Here is a 15,902-nt window from a genome sequence, read left to right on the forward strand (position 1 = left end):
GTTTGTTCAAATCTTGGTTCCCGGGGGTAGGGTAGGGTCTCAATAGAGGGATGAAGTTTTACATAGGAATATATAGAGAAAATGTTTAAACTTTCTTCTCAAAAACAATTACGCTAGAAAAGTTCAAATTAAAATGGAAGCATCCTCAGGTAGTGTAGATTCTAGTTTGTTCAAGTCATGGTCCCCTGGAGTAGGGTTTGGCCACAATAGGGAGATCAAGTTTTACATAGTGTAACGTGTTTTGGGTTCGTGATTGAGACCAGTCTGGGAAATGTGTTTATTTAATAATCATATATGAATACCGGCATAAACGATCACCAAAATTACGAGTCAATATATACAGATATAGTTGTAAGGATGACCTATCCTTAAGCATGCAAAACAAATAATTCACAAGTTATTTATAAGGGATGGGGCTTGATGATCTGTGGGTTATAACCCGGGGCTCTATCCGAGGCACAGGTCTCAGCCTCGAGATCTGCGAGATCTGTCCTGATAAGGCTCTATGCCCTTATCATATGAATAGGGCTGTATCCCTGCAGCCGACACAAGCTGCAGCCAGGTACACTCAGTTAATAAAATAGGAGTAAATATTAACGCGCTATTTAAAGATTAACCCAATACGAACACTGTGCAGTCGTATTAACGTACCTACTCCTTTGACAGCCGAACACAGAATCAGCTCTTCTCTCGAGTGTGCTCTTATATATAGTAGTGTCATCCGGTTTATCCTCGCACAATACCATTAGCATCAAAGATAACACCCGTATGATATAAAAATTATCTGAACCCCAAACCCGATCATTTGTTACAATAGGAATATATAGAGAAAATCTTTAAAATCTTCTTTTCAAAAAGTATCAGGTCGGGAAAGATCAAAATAAAATGGAAGCATCCTCAGGATGTGTAGATTCTAGTTTTTTCAAATCATGGTCCCCAGGGGTAGGGTAGGGTCTCAATAGAGGGATGAAGTTTTATTTATGAATATATAGAGAAAATATTTAAACTTTGTTTTCAAAAACTATAACGCCAGAAAAGCTCAAATTAAAATGGAAGCATCCTCAGGTAGTGTAGATTCTAGTTTGTTCAAATCATAGTCCCCGGGGGTAGGGTAAGGCCACAGTAGGGGGATCAAGTTTTAGATAGCAATATATAGAGAAAATCTTTAAAATCTTCTTCTCAAAAACTATCAGGGGAGGAAAGCTCAAATTGAAATGAAAGCATCATCAGGAATTGTAGTTTCAAGTTTGTTCAAATCTTGGTTCCCGGGGGTAGGGTAGGGTCACAATAGAGGAATGAAGTTTTACATAGGAATATATAGAGAAAATGTTTAAACTTTCTTCTCAAAAACCATTATGATATGAAAGTTCAAATTAAAATGGAAGCATCCTCAGGTAGTGTAGATTCTAGTTAGTTCAAGTCATGGTCCCCGGGGGTAGGGTAGTTCCACAGTAGGGGGATCAAGTTTCACATAGAATATATAGAGAAAATCTTTAAAATCTTCTTCTCAAAAAGTATCAGGGGAGGAAAGCTCAAATTGAAATGAAAGCATCATCAGGAGGTGTAGTATCAATTTTGTTCAAATCTTGGTTCCCGGGGGTAGGGTAGGGTCAAAATAGAGGGATGAAGTTTTACATAGGAATATATAGAGAAAATGTTTAAACTTTCTTCTCAAAAACCATTACGCTAGGAAAGTTCAAATTAAAATGGAAGCATCCTCAGATAGTGTAGATTCTAGTTTGTTCAAGTCATGGTCCCCCGGGGTAGGGTTGGGCCACAATTGGGGGATCAAGTTTTACATAGGAATATATAGAGAAAATCTTTAAAATCTTTTTTTCAAAAAGTATCAGATCAGGAAAGTTCAAATTAAAATGGAAGCATCCTCAGGAAATGTAGATTCTAGTTTGTTCAAATCATGGTCCCTGGGGGTAGGGTAGGGTCTCAATAGAGGGATCAAGTTTTACATATGACTTAATAGAGAAAATCTTTAAATTCTTCTTCTCAAAAAGTATCAGGGGAGGAAAGCTCAAATTGGAATGAAAGCATCATCAGGAAGTTTAGTATCAAGTTTGTTCAAATCTTGGTTCCGGGGGTAGGGTAGGGTCACAATAGAGGAATGAAGTTTTACATAGGAATATATAGAGAAAATCTTTAAACTTTATTCTCAAAAACCGTTATGCTAAGAAATTACAAATTAAAATGGAAGCATCCTCAGGTAGTGTATATTCTAGTTTGTTCAAATCATGGTCCCTGGGGGTAGGGTAGGGTCTCAATAGAGGGATCAAGTTTTACATATGACTTAATAGAGAAAATCTTTAAATTCTTCTTCTCAAAAAGTATCAGGGGAGGAAAGCTCAAATTGGAATGAAAGCATCATCAGGAAGTTTAGTTTCAAGTTTGTTTAAATCTTGGTTCCGGGGGTAGGGTAGGGTCACAATAGAGGAATGAAGTTTTACATAGGAATATATAGAGAAAATCTTTAAACTTTATTCTCAAAAACCGTTATGCTAAGAAATTACAAATTAAAATGGAAGCATCCTCAGGACGTGTATATTCTAGTTTGTTCAAATCATGGTCCCTGGGGGTAAAATAGGGTCTCAAAAGAGGGATGAAGTTTTACATAGGAATATATAGAGAAAATGTTTAAACTTTCTTCTCAGAAACTATGACGCCAGGAAAGCTCAAATTAAAATGGAAGCATCCTCAGGTAGTTTAGATTCTTGTTTGTTCAAATCATGGTCCCCAGGGGTAGGGTAGGGCCACAGTAGGGGGATCAAGTTTTACATTGGAATATATAGAGAAAATCTTTAAACTTTCTTCTCAAAAACTATGACGCCAGGAAAGCTCAAATTAAAATGGAAGCATCCTCAGGTAGTGTAGATTTTAGTTTGTTCAAATCATGGTCCCCGGGGGTAGGGTTCGGCCACAATAGGGGGATCAAGTTTTACATAGGAATATATAGAGAAAATGTTTAAACTTTCTTCTCAGAAACTATGACGCCAGGAAAGCTCAAATTAAAATGGAAGCATCCTCAGGTAGTTTAGATTCTTGTTTGTTCAAATCATGGTCCCCGGGGGTAGGGTAGGGCCACAGTAGGGGGATCAAGTTTTACATTGGAATATATAGAGAAAATCTTTAAACTTTCTTCTCAAAAACTATGACGCCAGGAAAGCTCAAATTAAAATGGAAGCATCCTCAGGTAGTGTAGATTTTAGTTTGTTCAAATCATGGTCCCCGGGGGTAGGGTTCGGCCACAATAGGCGGATCAAGTTTTACATAGGAATATATAGAGAAAATCTTTAAACTTTCTTCTCAAAAACTATGACGCCAAGAAAGCTCAAATTAAAATGGAAGCATCCTCAGGTAGTGTAGATTTTAGTTTGTTCAAATCATGGTCCCCGGGGGTAGGGTTGGGCCACAATAGGGGGATCAAGTTTTACATAGGAATATATAGAGAAAATGTTTAAACTTTCTTCTCAAAAACTATGACGCCAGGAAAGCTCAAAATAAAATGGAAGCATCCTCAGGTAGTGTAGATTTTAGTTTGTTCAAATCATGGTCCCCGGGGGTAGGGTTGGGCCACAATAGGGGGATCAAGTTTTTCATAGGAATATATAGAGAAAATCTTTAAACTTTCTTCTCAAAAACTATGACGCCAGGAAAGCTCAAATTAAAGTGGAAGCATCTTAGGTAGTGTAGATTTTAGTTTGTTTAAATCATGATCCCCGGGGGTAGGGTTGGGCCACAGTAGGGGGATCAAGTTTTACATAGGAATATATAGAGAAAATCTTTAAACTTTCTTCTCAAAAACTATGACGCCAGGAAAGCTCAAAATAAAATGGAAGCATCCTCAGGTAGTGCAGATTTTAGTTTGTTCAAATCATGGTCCCCGGGGGTAGGGTTGGGCCACAATAGGAAGATCAAGTTTTTCATAGGAATATATAGAGAAAATCTTTAAACTTTCTTCCCAAAAACTATGACGCCAGGAAAGCTCAAATTAAAATGGAAGCATCCTCAGGTAGTGTAGATTCTTGTTTGTTCAAATCATGGTCCCCGGGGGTAGGGTTGGGCCAGAGTAGGGGGATCAAGTTTTACATAGGAATATATAGAGAAAATCTTTAAACTTTCTTCTCAAAAACTATGACGCCAGGAAAGCTCAAATTAAAATGGAAGCATCCTCGGGTAGTGTAGATTTTAGTTTGTTCAAATCATGGTCCCCGGGGGTAGGGTTCGGCCACAATAGGGGGATCAAGTTTTACATAGGAATATATAGAGAAAATGTTTAAACTTTCTTCTCAGAAACTATGACGCCAGGAAAGCTCAAATTAAAATGGAAGCATCCTCAGGTAGTTTAGATTCTTGTTTGTTCAAATCATGGTCCCCGGGGGTAGGGTAGGGCCACAGTAGGGAGATCAAGTTTTACATTGGAATATATAGAGAAAATCTTCAAACTTTCTTCTCAAAAACTATGACGCCAGGAAAGCTCAAATTAAAATGGAAGCATCCTCAGGTAGTGTAGATTTTAGTTTGTTCAAATCATGGTCCCCGGGGGTAGGGTTCGGCCACAATAGGGGGATCAAGTTTTACATAGGAATATATAGAGAAAATGTTTAAACTTTCTTCTCAAAAACCATTATGATATGAAAGTTCAAATTAAAATGGAAGCATCCTCAGGTAGTGTAGATTCTAGTTAGTTCAAGTCATGGTCCCCGGGGGTAGGGTAGTTCCACAGTAGGGGGATCAAGTTTCACATAGAATATATAGAGAAAATCTTTAAAATCTTCTTCTCAAAAAGTATCAGGGGAGGAAAGCTCAAATTGAAATGAAAGCATCATCAGGAGGTGTAGTATCAATTTTGTTCAAATCTTGGTTCCCGGAGGTAGAGTAGGGTCAAAATAGAGGGATGAAGTTTTACATAGGAATATATAGAGAAAATGTTTAAACTTTCTTCTCAAAAACCATTACGCTAGGAAAGTTCAAATTAAAATGGAAGCATCCTCAGGTAGTGTATATTCTAGTTTGTTCAAGTCATGGTCCCCCGGGGTAGGGTTGGGCCACAATTGGGGGATCAAGTTTTACATAGGAATATATAGAGAAAATCTTTAAAATCTTTTTTTCAAAAAGTATCAGATCAGGAAAGTTCAAATTAAAATGGAAGCATCCTCAGGAAATGTAGATTCTAGTTTGTTCAAATCATGGTCCCTGGGGGTAGGGTAGGGTCTCAATAGAGGGATCAAGTTTTACATATGACTTAATAGAGAAAATCTTTAAATTCTTCTTCTCAAAAAGTATCAGGGGAGGAAAGCTCAAATTGGAATGAAAGCATCATCAGGAAGTTTAGTTTCAAGTTTGTTCAAATCTTGGTTCCGGGGGTAGGGTAGGGTCACAATAGAGGAATGAAGTTTTACATAGGAATATATAGAGAAAATCTTTAAACTTTATTCTCAAAAACCGTTATGCTAAGAAATTACAAATTAAAATGGAAGCATCCTCAGGTAGTGTATATTCTAGTTTGTTCAAATCATGGTCCCTGGGGGTAGGGTAGGGTCTCAATAGAGGGATCAAGTTTTACATATGACTTAATAGAGAAAATCTTTAAATTCTTCTTCTCAAAAAGTATCAGGGGAGGAAAGCTCAAATTGGAATGAAAGCATCATCAGGAAGTTTAGTTTCAAGTTTGTTTAAATCTTGGTTCCGGGGGTAGGGTAGGGTCACAATAGAGGAATGAAGTTTTACATAGGAATATATAGAGAAAATCTTTAAACTTTATTCTCAAAAACCGTTATGCTAAGAAATTACAAATTAAAATGGAAGCATCCTCAGGTAGTGTATATTCTAGTTTGTTCAAATCATGGTCCCTGGGGGTAAAATAGGGTCTCAAAAGAGGGATGAAGTTTTACATAGGAATATATAGAGAAAATGTTTAAACTTTCTTCTCAGAAACTATGACGCCAGGAAAGCTCAAATTAAAATGGAAGCATCCTCAGGTAGTTTAGATTCTTGTTTGTTCAAATCATGGTCCCCAGGGGTAGGGTAGGGCCACAGTAGGGGGATCAAGTTTTACATTGGAATATATAGAGAAAATCTTTAAACTTTCTTCTCAAAAACTATGACGCCAGGAAAGCTCAAATTAAAATGGAAGCATCCTCAGGTAGTGTAGATTTTAGTTTGTTCAAATCATGGTCCCCGGGGGTAGGGTTCGGCCACAATAGGGGGATCAAGTTTTACATAGGAATATATAGAGAAAATGTTTAAACTTTCTTCTCAGAAACTATGACGCCAGGAAAGCTCAAATTAAAATGGAAGCATCCTCAGGTAGTTTAGATTCTTGTTTGTTCAAATCATGGTCCCCGGGGGTAGGGTAGGGCCACAGTAGGGGGATCAAGTTTTACATTGGAATATATAGAGAAAATTTTTAAACTTTCTTCTCAAAAACTATGACGCCAGGAAAGCTCAAAATAAAATGGAAGCATCCTCAGGTAGTGCAGATTTTAGTTTGTTCAAATCATGGTCCCCGGGGGTAGGGTTGGGCCACAATAGGAAGATCAAGTTTTTCATAGGAATATATAGAGAAAATCTTTAAACTTTCTTCCCAAAAACTATGACGCCAGGAAAGCTCAAATTAAAATGGAAGCATCCTCAGGTAGTGTAGATTCTTGTTTGTTCAAATCATGGTCCCCGGGGGTAGGGTTGGGCCAGAGTAGGGGGATCAAGTTTTACATAGGAATATATAGAGGAAATCTTTAAACTTTCTTCTCAAAAACTATGACGCCAGGAAAGCTCAAATTAAAATGGAAGCATCCTCGGGTAGTGTAGATTTTAGTTTGTTCAAATCATGGTCCCCGGGGGTAGGGTTGGGCCACAATAGGGGGATCAAGTTTTTCATAGGAATATATAGAGAAAATCTTTAAACTTTCTTCTCAAAAACTATGACGCCAGGAAAGCTCAAATTAAAGTGGAAGCATCTTAGGTAGTGTAGATTTTAGTTTGTTTAAATCATGATCCCCGGGGGTACGGTTGGGCCACAGTAGGGGGATCAAGTTTTACAAAGGAATATATAGAGAAAATCTTTAAACTTTCTTCTCAAAAACTATGACGCCAGGAAAGCTCAAAATAAAATGGAAGCATCCTCAGGTAGTGCAGATTTTAGTTTGTTCAAATCATGGTCCCCGGGGGTAGGGTTGGGCCACAATAGGAAGATCAAGTTTTTCATAGGAATATATAGAGAAAATCTTTAAACTTTCTTCCCAAAAACTATGACGCCAGGAAAGCTCAAATTAAAATGGAAGCATCCTCAGGTAGTGTAGATTCTTGTTTGTTCAAATCATGGTCCCCGGGGGTAGGGTTGGGCCAGAGTAGGGGGATCAAGTTTTACATAGGAATATATAGAGGAAATCTTTAAACTTTCTTCTCAAAAACTATGACGCCAGGAAAGCTCAAATTAAAATGGAAGCATCCTCGGGTAGTGTAGATTTTAGTTTGTTCAAATCATGGTCCCCGGGGGTAGGGTTCGGCCACAATAGGGGGATCAAGTTTTACATAGGAATATATAGAGAAAATGTTTAAACTTTCTTCTCAGAAACTATGACGCCAGGAAAGCTCAAATTAAAATGGAAGCATCCTCAGGTAGTTTAGATTCTTGTTTGTTCAAATCATGGTCCCCGGGGGTAGGGTAGGGCCACAGTAGGGAGATCAAGTTTTACATTGGAATATATAGAGAAAATCTTTAAACTTTCTTCTCAAAAACTATGACGCCAGGAAAGCTCAAATTAAAATGGAAGCATCCTCAGGTAGTGTAGATTTTAGTTTGTTCAAATCATGGTCCCCGGGGGTAGGGTTCGGCCACAATAGGGGGATCAAGTTTTACATAGGAATATATAGAGAAAATCTTTAAACTTTCTTCTCAAAAACTATGACGCCAGGAAAGCTCAAATTAAAATGGAAGCATCCTCAGGTAGTGTAGATTTTAGTTTTTTCAAATCATGGTCCCCGGGGGTAGGGTTCGGCCACAATAGGCGGATCAAGTTTTACATAGGAATATATAGAGAAAATCTTTAAACTTTCTTCTAAAAAACTATGACGCCAGGAAAGCTCAAATTAAAATGGAAGCATCCTCAGGTAGTGTAGATTCTAGTTTGTTCAAATCATGGTACCCGGGGGTAGGGTTGGGCCACAGTAGGGGGATCAAGTTTTACATAGGAATATATAGAGAAAATCTTTAAACTTTCTTCTCAAAAACTATGACGCCAAGAAAGCTCAAATTAAAATGAAAGCATCCTCAGGAACTGAATATTCTTGTTTGTTCAAATCATGGTCCCCGGGGGTAGGGTAGGGCCACAGAAGGGGGATCAAGTTTTACATAGGAATATATAGCGAACATCTTTAAACTTTCTTCTCAAAACTATGACACCAGGAAAGCTCAAATTAAAATAGAAGCATCCTCAGGTAGTGTAGATTTTACTTTGTTTAAATCATGGTACCCAGGGGTAGGGTTGGGCCACAGTAGGGGGATCAAGTTTTACATAGGAATATATAGAGAAAATCTTTAAACTTTCTTCTCAAAAACTATGACGCCAGGAAAGCTCAAATTAAAATGGAACCATCCTCAGGTAGTGTGGATTTTAGTTTGTTCAAATCATGGTCCCCGGGGGTAGGGTTGGGCCACAGTAGGGGGATCAAGTTTTACATAGGAATATGTAGAGAAAATCTTTAAACTTTCTTCAATAAAACTATGACGCCAGGAAAGCTCAAAATAAAATGGAAGCATCCTCAGGTAGTGTAGATTTTAGTTTGTTCAAATCATGGTCCCCGGGGGTAGGGTTGGGCCACAATAGGAAGATCAAGTTTTTCATAGGAATATATAGAGAAAATCTTTAAACTTTCTTCTCAAAAACTATGACGCCAGGAAAGCTCAAATTAAAATGGAAGCATCCTCAGGTAGTGTAGATTCTAGTTTGTTCAAATCATGGTCCCCGGGGGTAGGGTTGGGCCAGAGTAGGGGGATCAAGTTTTACATAGGAATATATAGAGGAAATCTTTAAACTTTCTTCTCAAAAACTATGACGCCAGGAAAGCTCAAATTAAAATGGAAGCATCCTCGGGTAGTTTAGATTCTTGTTTGTTCAAATCATGGTCCCCGGGGGTAGGGTAGGGCCACAGTAGGGGGATCAAGTTTTTCATAGGAATATATAGAGAAAATCTTTAAACTTTCTTCAAAAAAACTATGACGCCAAGAAAGCTCAAATTAAAATGAAAGCATCATCAGGAACTGAATATTCTTGTTTGTTCTAATCATGGTCCCCGGGGGTAGGGTAGGGCCACAGAAGAGGGATCAAGTTTTACATAGGAATATATTGCGAACATCTTTAAACTTTCTTCTCAAAAACTATGACACCAGGAAAGCTCAAATTAAAATAGAAGCATCCTCAGGTAGTGTAGATTTTACTTTGTTTAAATCATGGTACCCGGGGGTAGGGTTGGGCCACAGTAGGGGGATCAAGTTTTACATAGGAATATATAGAGAAAATCTTTAAACTTTCTTCAAAAAAACTATGACGCCAGGAAAGCTCAAATTAAAATAGAAGCATCCTCAGGTAGTGAAGATTTTAGTTTGTTAAAATCATGGTCCACGTGGGTAGGGTTTGGCTACAGTAGGGGGATCAAGTTTTACATAGGAATATTTAGAGAAAATCTTTAAACTTTCTTCTCAAAAACTATGACGCCAGAAAAGCTCAAATTAAAATGGAAGCACCCTCTGGTAGTGTAGATTTTACTTTGTTCAAATCATGGTCCCCGGGGTTAGGGTAGGGCCACAGTAGGGGGATCAAGTTTTACATAATAATATATATAGAGAAAATCTTTAAACTTTCTTCTCAAAAACTATGATGCCAGGAAAGCTCAAATTAAAATGGAAGCATCCTCAGGTAGTGTAGATTTTAGTTATTTCAAATCATGGTCCCCGGGGGTAGGGTAGGGCCACAGTAGGGGGATCAAGTTTTACATAGGAATATATAGAGAAAATCTTTAAACTTTCTTCTCAAAAACTATGACGCCAGGAAAGCTCAAATTAAAATGGAAGCATCCTCAGGTAGTGTAGATGTGACTTTGTTCAAATCATGGTCCCGGGAAGAAGGGTTGGGCCACAGTAGGGGGATCAAGTTTTACATAGGAATTTATAGAGAACATCTTTAAACTTTCTTCTCAAAAAATATTACGCCAAGAAAGCTCAAATTAAAATGAAAGCATCCTCAGGTAGTGAAGATTTTAGTTTGTTAAAATCATGGTCCACGTGGGTAGGGTAGGGCCACAGTAGGGGGATCAAGTTTTACATAGGAATATTTAGAGAAAATCTTTAAACTTTCTTCTCAAAAACTATGACGCCAGGAAAGCTCAAATTAAAATGGAAGCATCCTCAGGTAGTGTACATTTTAATTTGTTTAAATCATGGTCACCGGGGTTTCGGTTTGGCCACAGTACGGGGATCAAGTTTTACATAGGAATATATAGAGACAATCTTTAAAATCTTTTTCTAAAAAACTATGAGGCCAGAAAGTCTCAAATTAAAATGGAAGCATCCTCAGGAAGTGTAGTTTCAAGTTTGTTCAAATCATGGTCCCCGGGGGTAGGGTGGGACAACAGTAGGGGGATCAAGTTTTACATAGGAATATATAGAGAAAATCTTTAAACTTTCTTCTAAAAAACTATGACGCCAGGAAGGCTCAAATTAAATTGGAAGCATCCTCAGGAAGTGAATATTCTAGTTTGTTCTAAACCTGATCCCCGGGGGTAGGGTGGGGCCACGATAGGGGGGTCAAATTTTGCTTAGGAATATATAGAGAAAATCTTTCAAATCTTCTTCTCAAAAAGTATCAGGCGAGGAACGCTCAAATTAAATTGGAAGAATCATCAAGAAGTGTAATTTCAAGTTTGTTCAAATCTTGGTTCCCGGGGGTAGGGTAGGGTAACAAGTTTTAGATAGGAATATATAAAGAAAATCTTTAAACGTTCTTCTCAAAAAACCATTACGCTAGGAAAGTTCAATTTGAAATGGAAGCATCCTCAGGTAGTGTAGATTCTAGTTTGTTCAAATCATGGTCCCTGGGGGTAGGGTGGGGCCACAGTGGGGGGATCAAGTTTTTCATAGGAATATATAGAGAAAATCTTTAAAATCGTCTCAAACACCATCAGGTCAGGATAGCTCAAATTAAAATGGAAGCATCCTCAGGAAGTGAATATTTTTGTTTGTTCAAATCATGGTCCCCAGGGGTAGGGTTTTGCGACAAAAGGGGGATGAAGTTGTAGATAGGAATATTTAGAGAAAATCTTTAAACTTTCTTCTCAAAAACCATTACGCCAGGAAAGCTCAAATTAAAATGGAAGCATCCTCAGATAGTATAGATTCTAGTTTGTTCAATTCATGGTCCCCGGGGGTAGGGTAGGGTCACAATAGGGGGATTAAATAATACATAGGAATATATAGAGAAAATCTTTAAAATTTCTTTAAAACAAACCATTACGCTAGGAAAGTTCAAATTAAAATGGAAGTATCCTCAGGTAGTATAGATTCAAGTTTGTTCAAATCATGGTCCCCGGATGATGGGTGGGACCACAAAAGGGGGATCAAGTTTTAGATAGGAATATATAGAGAAAATCTTTAAACTTTCTTCTTAAAATCCATGACACCTGGAAAACTAAAATTAAAATGGATAAATCCTCATGAAGTGAAGATTCTAGTTTGTTCAAATCATGGTCCCCGGGGTTAGGGTGGGGCCACAATAGGGGGATCAAGTTTTACATAGGAATATATAAGAAAGTCTTTAAACTTTTTTCTCAAAAAACTATTACGCCAGGAAAGCTCAAATTAAAATGGAAGCATCCTCAGGTAGTGCAGATTCTAGTTTATTCAAATCATGGTCCCCGGGAGTAGTGTAGCGCAACAGTAGAGGGATCAAGTTTTACATAGGAATATATAGAAAAAATCTTAAAAATCTTCTTCTCAAAAAGTATCAATCGAGGAAAGCTCAAATTGAATTGTTGGAAGCATCATCAGGAAGTGTAGTTTCAAGTTTGTTCAAATCTTGCTTCCGGGGGGTAGGGTAGGGTCACAATAGAGGGATGAAGTTTTACATAGGAATAAATAGAGAAAATCTTTAAACTTTCTTCTCAAAAACCAATACGCCAGGAAAGTTAAAATTAAAATGGAAGCATCTTCAGGTAGTGTAGATTCTAGTTTGTTCAAACCATGGTCCCCGGGGGAAGGGTAGGGTCACTACAGAGGGATGAAGTTTTATATAGGAATATAAAGAGAAAATCTTTAAACTCTTTTCTTAAAAACTATTACGCCAGGAAAGCTCAAATTAAATGGAAGCATCCTCAAGTAGAGTAGATCCTAATTTGTTCAAATCTTGGTCCCCGGGGTAGAGTAGCGTCGCAGTAGGGGGATCAAGTTTTACATAGGAATATATAGAGAAAATCTTTAAACTTTCTTCTCAAAAACTATTACACAAGGCAAGTAAAGCTCAAATTAAATTGGAAGCATCATTAGGAAGTGTAGTGTCAAATTTGTTCAAATCATGGTTCCTGGGAGTAGGGTTGGACAACAATAGGGGGATCAAGTTTTACATAGGAATATATAGAGAAAATCTTTTAACTTTCTTCTCAAAAACTATGACGCCAGGAAAGCTCAAATTAAAATGGAAGCATCCTCAGATAGTATAGATTCTAGTTTGTTCAATTCATGGTCCCCGGGGGTAGGGTAGGGTCACAATAGGGGGATCAAATAATACATAGGAATATATAGAGAAAATCTTTAAAATTTCTTTAAAACAAACCATTACGCTAGGAAAGCTCAAATTAAAATGGAAGTATCCTCAGGTAGTATAGATTCAAGTTTTTTCAAATCATGGTCCCCGGGGGATGGGTGGGACCACAAAAGGGGGATCAAGTTTTAGATAGGAATATACAGAGAAAATCTTTAAACTTTCTTCTTAAAATCCATGACACCTGGAAAACTAAAATTAAAATGAAAGCATCCTCATGAAGTGAAGATTCTAGTTTGTTCAAATCATGGTCCCCGGGGGTAGGGTGGGGCCACAATAGGGGGATCAAGTTTTACATAGGAATATATAAGAAAGTCTTTAAACTTTTTTCTCAAAAAACTATTACGCCAGGAAAGCTCAAATTAAAATGGAAGCATCCTCAGGTAGTGCAGATTCTAGTTTATTCAAATCATGGTCCCCGGGAGTAGTGTAGCGCAACAGTAGAGGGATCAAGTTTTACATAGGAATATATAGAAAAAATCTTAAAAATCTTCTTCTCAAAAAGTATCAATCGAGGAAAGCTCAAATTGAATTGTTGGAAGCATCATCAGGAAGTGTAGTTTCAAGTTTGTTCAAATCTTGCTTCCGGGGGGTAGGGTAGGGTCACAATAGAGGGATGAAGTTTTACATAGGAATAAATAGAGAAAATCTTTAAACTTTGTTCTCAAAAACCAATACGCCAGGAAAGTTAAAATTAAAATGGAAGCATCTTCAGGTAGTGTAGATTCTAGTTTGTTCAAACCATGGTCCCCGGGGGAAGGGTAGGGTCACTACAGAGGGATGAAGTTTTACATAGGAATATATAGAGAAAATCTTTAAACTCTTTTCTTAAAAACTATTACGCCAGGAAAGCTCAAATTAAATGGAAGCATCCTCAAGTAGAGTAGATCCTAATTTGTTCAAATCTTGGTCCCCGGGGTAGAGTAGCGTCGCAGTAGGGGGATCAAGTTTTACATAGGAATATATAGAGAAAATCTTTAAACTTTCTTCTCAAAAACTATTACACAAGGCAAGTAAAGCTCAAATTAAATTGGAAGCATCATTAGGAAGTGTAGTGTCAAATTTGTTCAAATCATGGTTCCTGGGAGTAGGGTTGGACAACAATAGGGGGATCAAGTTTTACATAGGAATGTATAGAGACAATCTTTAAAATCTTTTTCTGAAAAACTATGAGGCCAGAAAGGCTCAAATTAAAATAGAAGCATCCTCAGGAAGTGTAGATTCAAGTTTGTTCAAACCCTGGTCCCCGGTGTTAAGGAAGGGTCTCAATAGAGGGATAAACTTTTACATAGGAATATATAGAGAAAATTTTTAAACTTTCTTCTCAAAACTATTACGCCAGGAAAGCTTAAAATAAAATGGAAGCATCTTCAGGAAGTGAAAATTCTGGTTTGATCAAAACCTGATCCCCGGGGGGTGGGTGGGGCCACAATAGGGGGATCAAGTTTTACATAGGAATATATAGAGAAAATCTTTAAAATCTTCTTCTCAAAAGGTATCAGGCGAGGAACGCTCAAATTAAATTGGAAGCATCATCAGGAAGTGTAGTTTCAAGTTTGTTCAAACCTTGATTCCCAGGGGTAGGATAGGGTAACAATAGGGGGATGAAGTTTTAGATAGGAATATATAGAGAAAATCCTCAACTTTCTTCTAAAAAACCATTACGCCAAGAAAGTTCAAATTAAAATGGAAGCATCCTCAGGTAGTGCAGATTCTAGTTTATTCAAATCATGGTCCCCGGGAGTAGTGTAGCGCAACAGTAGAGGGATCAAGTTTTACATAGGAATATATAGAAAAAATCTTAAAAATCTTCTTCTCAAAAAGTATCAATCGAGGAAAGCTCAAATTGAATTGTTGGAAGCATCATCAGGAAGTGTAGTTTCAAGTTTGTTCAAATCTTGCTTCCGGGGGGTAGGGTAGGGTCACAATAGAGGGATGAAGTTTTACATAGGAATAAATAGAGAAAATCTTTAAACTTTGTTCTCAAAAACCAATACGCCAGGAAAGTTAAAATTAAAATGGAAGCATCTTCAGGTAGTGCAGATTCTAGTTTGTTCAAACCATGGTCCCCGGGGGAAGGGTAGGGTCACTACAGAGGGATGAAGTTTTACATAGGAATATATAGAGAAAATCTTTAAACTCTTTTCTTAAAAACTATTACGCCAGGAAAGCTCAAATTAAATGGAAGCATCCTCAAGTAGAGTAGATCCTAATTTGTTCAAATCTTGGTCCCCGGGGTAGAGTAGCGTCGCAGTAGGGGGATCAAGTTTTACATAGGAATATATAGAGAAAATCTTTAAACTTTCTTCTCAAAAACTATTACACAAGGCAAGTAAAGCTCAAATTAAATTGGAAGCATCATTAGGAAGTGTAGTGTCAAATTTGTTCAAATCATGGTTCCTGGGAGTAGGGTTGGACAACAATAGGGGGATCAAGTTTTACATAGGAATGTATAGAGACAATCTTTAAAATCTTTTTCTGAAAAACTATGAGGCCAGAAAGGCTCAAATTAAAATAGAAGCATCCTCAGGAAGTGTAGATTCAAGTTTGTTCAAACCCTGGTCCCCGGTGGTAAGGAAGGGTCTCAATAGAGGGATAAACTTTTACATAGGAATATATAGAGAAAATTTTTAAACTTTCTTCTCAAAACTATTACGCCAGGAAAGCTTAAAATAAAATGGAAGCATCTTCAGGAAGTGAAAATTCTGGTTTGATCAAAACCTGATCCCCGGGGGGTGGGTGGGGCCACAATAGGGGGATCAAGTTTTACATAGGAATATATAGAGAAAATCTTTAAAATCTTCTTCTCAAAAGGTATCAGGCGAGGAACGCTCAAATTAAATTGGAAGCATCATCAGGAAGTGTAGTTTCAAGTTTGTTCAAACCTTGATTCCCAGGGGTAGGATAGGGTAACAATAGGGGGATGAAGTTTTAGATAGGAATATATAGAGAAAATCCTCAACTTTCTTCTAAAAAACCATTACGCCAAGAAAGTTCAAATTAAAATGGAAGCATCCTCCGGTAGTGTAGATTCTAGTTTGTTCAAATCATGGTCCCCGGGGGTAGGGTTGGGCCACAAAAGGG

Source organism: Crassostrea angulata, chromosome 8, assembly GCF_025612915.1.
Source record: "Crassostrea angulata isolate pt1a10 chromosome 8, ASM2561291v2, whole genome shotgun sequence".
Lineage (NCBI taxonomy): Eukaryota > Metazoa > Mollusca > Bivalvia > Ostreida > Ostreidae > Magallana > Magallana angulata.